This window comes from Pipistrellus hanaki (genome assembly GCF_964339955.1).
Source record: "Pipistrellus hanaki genome assembly, chromosome: 10".
In the NCBI taxonomy this organism is placed as follows: Eukaryota; Metazoa; Chordata; class Mammalia; order Chiroptera; family Vespertilionidae; genus Pipistrellus; species Pipistrellus hanaki.
Window position 1 is genome coordinate 52,505,658 of NC_140512.1, and position 6,573 is coordinate 52,512,230.

General features: G+C 47.2%; 1 pseudogene across 1 annotated transcript; it reads left to right on the forward strand.

Annotated features, from left to right (window-relative positions):
• The first annotated feature begins 1,136 nt into the window (after nt 1-1,136).
• LOC311629366 (adiponectin receptor protein 1-like) lies at nt 1,137-2,316 on the forward strand (annotated as a pseudogene). The gene is made up of 2 exons: nt 1,137-1,320; nt 1,363-2,316. The product of its transcript is annotated as an adiponectin receptor protein 1-like (transcript).
• The last annotated feature ends 4,257 nt before the right edge of the window (nt 2,317-6,573 follow it).

Here is a 6,573-nt window from a genome sequence, read left to right on the forward strand (position 1 = left end):
CGCCCCCCATCCCAGTCCTCAGGACCCTCTCCCTCAGTAGATGCTCAAAGATGCTACCAGTGGTGTCTCTGACCCCACTCTCATGTGAGACCATGCCCCCAAGAATGATTCTCACTAGGAAACAGAAAGACCTAAGATGAGCTGTCAAGAGTGAATCAAGAAGTGGGCTTTGAAAGTCAGTCCCCTCAATGAATCAAGAAGTGGGCTTTGAAAGTCAGTCCCCTGAAAACAGCAAGAGTTCCTGAGCCAACGGAGACTCAGCATTGCCACGGGGAATCCAAAATGAATATCTGGCTGCCCTGGGTGGTTTTGCTCAGTGGATAGTGTTGGCCTGCAGACCCAAGAGTCTGGGACTCAATTCCTGTCAAGGGCATGTATCTGAGTTGCAGGCTCCCCCCCAGCCTGTGCTGTGGTCATGGTGTGTGCAGGAGGCAACCAATTGATGTGTTACTCTTACATAGATGCTTCTCTTTCTTTCCCTCTCTCTTCCATTTTCTCTAAAATCAATGGAAAAATATCCTAGGGTGAGGATAAAAAAAAAAGAGTATTCTGGCACAACCAATTCTTCATCTGAGGGAGGCTGATGGCTGTGCCTGAGGCTACCACTGAGAAGCTCAAGACACTGCTGCCAGAATTCCCTACCTTAGATGCTGAGGCCTGAGCCAGTCATATGCACTTGTCCCAGCCTCCATCCTTGGGAGCCATCAAAAACTGGGTTTAGCCCTAACCGGTTTGGCTCAGTGGCTAGAGCATTGGTCTGCAGACTGAAGGGTCCCAGATTTGATTCCAGTCAAAGGCATGTACCTTGGTTGCAGGCACAGCCCCAGTCGGAGGGGTGCAGGAGGCGGCTGATCGATGTTTCTTTCTCATCGATGTTTCTAACTCTCTATCCCTTTCCCTTCCTCTCTGTAAAAAAGTCAATAAAATATATATTTTTAAAAACTGGGTTTAGCCTTTCCCTCTTGGGGAGCTTAAAGATCGGGGCCCCTAAGGGATATACCACAGGGTCCACAGCCCCAGCTGAGCCCATCGCCTGGTGTGTCTGCCATCACAGGGAGATAGATCTCTGCCCCCTGGGGCTGAGACACCCAGCCTGTCCCCAAGCTGAAGCTTCAGGGTACTGAGGTACCAGCCAGATGTCTTCTCACAAAGGACCAGTGGTGGCACAGGGCAATGGGGCTCCTGCCAGTAACAGGGAGACGGACACGGGGGAGCTGGCTGAACTGGGACCCCTGTTAAAAAGAGAAGGGCAAACAGGGAATTGCTGACCCAGCCAAAGCTGAAGAAGAGCAAGTCTGCCCAGTGCCCCAAGAGGAGGAGAAGAAGGAGAAGGAGGAGGAGGAGGAGGAGGAAGAGAAGCAAGAGGAGGAGGAGGAGGAGAGGATCCTGACACTTTCCCTGCAAGCGCATCATGCCATGGAGAAGATGGAGAAGTTCGTGTATAAGGTCTGGGAGGGATGCTGGAGGGTCATCCTGCATGATATGCTCCCTGACTGGCTGAAGGACAATGATTACTTGCTTCATGGCCACAGGCTGCCCATGCCCTCCTTTCCGGCTTACCTTAGGAGCATCTTCCACCTCCACACAGAGACCAGCAATATCTGGGCCCATCTGCTTGGTTTTGTGCTGTTTCTCTTTCTGGAAACCTTGACCATGCTGAGACCAAACATGTATTTCATGGCCCCCCTGCAGGAGAAGGTAGTATTTGGGATGTTCTGGGCGTGGTGCTCTGCCTCAGCTTCTCCTGGCTCTTTCACACCATGTACTGCCACTCAGAGAAAGTCTCTTGGGCTTTTCCTAAACTGGGTTATTCAGGGATTGCTCTACTGATTATGGGGGGGCTTTGTCCCCTGGCTCTGTTACTCCTTCTACTGCTCCCCACAGCCACGGCTCATCTACCTCTCCATCATCTGTGTCCTGGGCATTTCCGCCATCACTGTGGCACAGTGGGACCGGTTTGCCACTCCTACACACTGGCAGACAAGAGCAGAGGTGTTCCTGGGCCTGGGCTTCATCAGTGGGTGATGTGCCCACTGTGCCCTTTATGATCCACAAGGGCTTTCGAGGCCACCACTGTGGGCCGGATGAGCTGCTTCTTCCTCATGGCTGTGATGTACATCACCCAGGCTGGCCTCTTTGCTGTTCGAATTCCTGAATGCATCTCTTCTGGAAAGTTTGACATATGGTTCCAGTCGCATCAGATTTTTCACATCCTGGTGGTGGCAGCAGCCTTTGTCCACTTCTATGGGGTCTCTAACCTTCAGGAATTTCGCTGAGGGTCCGGAGGGCGGCTGTACTGCTGACTCTCATCTCTGAGCCTCCCCCAAAGGCTGGAGAGGAACGTCCCAAGTGCTTTCCAAAATAACTTCTTTGCTGAAGTGAAAGGAAGGCCTGAGTTGTTTGTTCCTAGAGGAAACCTCTTAGAGAATCTAGTGTCAGCCAGGCTTCAGCCCACCTCCCCACCTCAGGGTGGGGGTGGGGGGGAGATAAGCTTCTGTGTCTTGCCCCGAGGAAGGGGTGAGCCACCTGGCCATGCCCCTCCTCAGCACCCCGCCTCAGCAAGGCAGCTCCGTCCCCTTGGCACAGAGTGCTTTGAACCTCATATTGAGATTTTATCCCTCCTCCAACCATTTGGGGGAAAAATGATAGACTGGAACTCTTCAGAAATTCTATTTCTGGAAGAAAATGCCCCTCCCTTACCCCATCCTTTGTAACCTGGCTTAGAACAGGCCATCCATTTTGTAGCACGCTTTTCAGAAATGCTTGTAGCCTGTCTCGTCTTTCTGGGGCCTGGATCTGCCGACAGCAGGAAGAAGTCACCAACTCTGAGGCAGCCTGCTAATCACGGATGTGTGTCCAGGCTTCAAATAACTTGCATTTTAATTTTTTTTTTCTTGGTAGAATAATGTAATATTATAATGGGGAGAGATATTTAATATTTAATACTAAGCTTTAAAAAGAAATCTGTTATCATTGCTGTGTATCCTGATACAAAGGCTATGGTGATAATAAAATGAAGTACAGAAGACAATTAGCATTAAAAAAAAAAACACCCCCCAAAAACTGGGTTTAGTTGAGCTGCACCTAAATCCCACCTGGCTTTAAACAAGAGCCTGCAGACTCTCTATTAATATCACTTAGGCCCCCAGCCCAACTCCATGGCCTGACCAGTTGGCATGTCCTCTAAGCCTGGCTGGTATATCTTCACATTATTGTTTCTATCAAGGCCATAAGGAGTCCTGAACAGGTCAGCTGTACTAACAGTTTGACACTTGTCACATGTTACCTGTGACATGTACTGTACATAGTACTACACCACTCAGCCTAGAGGACACCGGCCAGGTTGCATTGATGGCCAGGGTCAGCACGGTGATGAACACACAGTGGGTACTCAAAAAGCATGTGATAGGAGTGCCATGCATGTAAAATGAGCAGTTTTAAATTTCTTAGAGTAATAAAAGCTTACTCTTGAGCCCTAACCGGTTTGGCTCAGTGGACAGAGCGCTGGCCTGCCAACTGAAGGGTCCTGGGTTTGATTCCGGTCAAGGACATGTACCTTGTTGAAGGCACATTTCCAGTAGGGGGTGTGCAGGAGGCAACTGATCAATGTTTCTCTACCTTCGATGTTTCTAACTCTCTATCCCTCTCCCTTCCTCTCTAAAAAAAAATCAATTAAAAAAAATATATATTTTTTAAAAGGAGCCTAGCTCCAGTATCATCTGTTTCTTAGTACCTGCTATTTATATGCCTATGGTTAATAATCCAAACCTGTTTCTATGGTGAATGTGGCAGGACTATGTCATTATGGGCCTGTAACTTTCTCCTCCCTTTGAAAAGCTATGTGATTACCACGCTCTAAGGTTCTCTCCCTTTGTAAGTTCTTTCCAATATTTTCTTGAGCCTCCAAGAGTGGCTCCTCCTGCCATGTCCTGGATTGTTTTGTGCAAAGTTCTTATAAACGCTAATGGAGAGCCAGGGCAGGAGATACCGAGAGATCAGAATGAGGAGAAGAGTGCTAACATTTTTGTGGGGCTTTCTGATGCCAGGATATACATGACTTCATTCAACCCCATTTCACAGATGAGAAAAACGAAGTCCCAGAGAGCGAAGTAACTGCATAAGATAGGTCGGGCCTTTAAAGGTAGAACTGGATCAAATCCAGATATGTCTGACTCCAGGGCCCGCACACCTTTCCCTACCTGTGTTTCAGAAGATGGATTCGTAAGATAACAATGACACTATCGAAGGTCAGGGAAGTGGGTGAGAAAAATAATGTCCTCTACAGGTGAATTGTTTGGAGATAAAGGAAGACAAAGGGAGGTAATATTCCTGTAATATCTGGCTTTGATTTTATCCAAGAGAAGGGCAAGGATCACATCTGCCTCATTTACCATTGTCTCTCCACTGCTTAGTGCAGTGCCTGGCTCCTAATTTCTGCTTAATTGTTGAATAAATTTCCAGTCTCTGGCATGAGGCTTTTTTTTTTTTTTTTTTTTGCAATTAGGTCTCAGCAAGAATAATCAAGTGCACCTTTATTGGTTTTAGTTACTATGCTTGCAGATTGTTTAATGAATATGTAATCAGTGGGGCCTTAGAGCTTACCCTATATCTTTCCTAGAAAGCAATTGAACCAAATGTTTGGTTTGGATAATCAGAGACCATCCAATATGAAAGTCACTAGCTGTGTATGGCTATTTAATTTAAAATTAATTAAAATTAAATAAAAATTCAGTTCCTGGGTTGGAGGAACCACATTTTAAGTCTCAATAGCCATATGAGGCTCCTGGCCACTGCACTGAACAGTACAGTTAGCAGCCATTTCCATCATCACAGAGACTTCTATTGGGTAGCACTGGGATGGGGACATCACCTTTGGCGTCAGACAGGCAGAGGCTGAGTCAGCGATGCACTACTCCATAGCTGTGTTACCCCCGACAAGTCATCACTTGGCATCTGTAAAACAGAAATAACAATAGTGTTAGCCTAGGTTTCCAGAAAAGTGTCTGGAACAGAGTATATACACCTACTTTGCTGAGGAGTGTCACTGCAGGGAACAGGAGACAAAGATGGAACATGTGAAGTAGGACAGGAGGAAGAGCCCACTATGGATGTACATGTGTTTGAGTGGCTTCCACTGTAATAAATGAGCCACTTGATTCTGGGAGGCTACCTGAAAAGCTGTGTACAGTGAAGCTCCGATTCGGTTGTCTGGGAAGATGATGGGAAACACTTGTCCATTGGCTCCTACCCCCTTTGCTTCCCTTGTGGGGGTGAGTCAGCTACTCATCTCTGAACAGTAAGCTTTGCTTGCCTTGGCCTGTCAGGCAGTGATCACTGCAATTCCCACTCACCTCTCACTAAAAGATTCCTCTACTGAGCCCCCAGACATTCTCCTCCCACACAGAGGCAGAACAGTAATCAGGTCAATTAGCCTTGCTGGTACATTAGTTCCTTTCTTCAGCATGAGGATCCCAAAGTGAGCAGTTGGTAGTGGCCGCTTCAAGTTCAGTGACTAAGTCCTCTGGCACAACCCCTCCCCCTTCTGCATGCTAGTGTTGGGGAGACAGCACCATATATCTTCTTTTGGCTCAATGCGTATACTATATCCTGGAGCAAAATGTCACTGCCCAGCAAGGGGTTATTCCCGAGATAGAGCTTTATTGGGAATAACACTTCCGAATAAAGTATTCTATCAGGCTGGTTGCCTCTGAATAATGGGCTACATGTTCAGAGGGTCCTGTGGTCACGTGTTCATTGTTGCACCTGCTTTTCATAAAAATTGGTTCGAAGGCAATGTTGTGCTTGTGCTGCACACATACATAGGCATTCTGCAGATCAATAATGGTGGCTCTGGGGGAGATACTGTGGGTGGAAAAGCAAATGCATATCTGGAGTATCAATTCTGTTAAGGGCAAATTTCTGCTCCCTTTGGAATACCCTGCCTGTGTATTCTGGACCTGATATAATCAACCTGCTGTCAAGTGTCCGGGTGGTGTCCTTGAGGAGTGGTACCAGATCAAGGGCTCAAGGTCACTGTTTACAGATTGAACATTCAATGTGAGAGGGAACCCATGATGTTGGACCCTTGCGTAGTCTCCACTCCTGCCACTGTGGTCTCTCTGTTTTTAGATCCGTTGTCCACCACTGGAGTGGCTTAGGCTAGAGGCTAGCTGACATCACAGGATGAGTCATCCTGCCTGGCTGGCTGTTTACAGCCTTCCCGGCATGGGCTGTTCCCTGCCGCGCATCAGTGTGAGACACAAAGATCTGCATGCTTTCTACTCATTCCCAGAAGTCCATCCACATGCTTCTTTGTACACTTCTCTATCTTATATCTTCTAGTCTCTCAAATCCATAACCAACTAGTCAAAGCATTCGCTACTGCCCAGAAAACCATGCTTAGTCATACTTTTCCACCCATAAAAATGGAACAATTAAGTGACTATGCTCATTGTTATGCCAAGAAGGAAAATTTTGTTTTTACCACTGAACTCATAAAATCAATTTTTGGCCAGTACCAACATAAATGCCAGCCCATCCATGAACCAGATGGAAATTATTTCTTCCTCTATT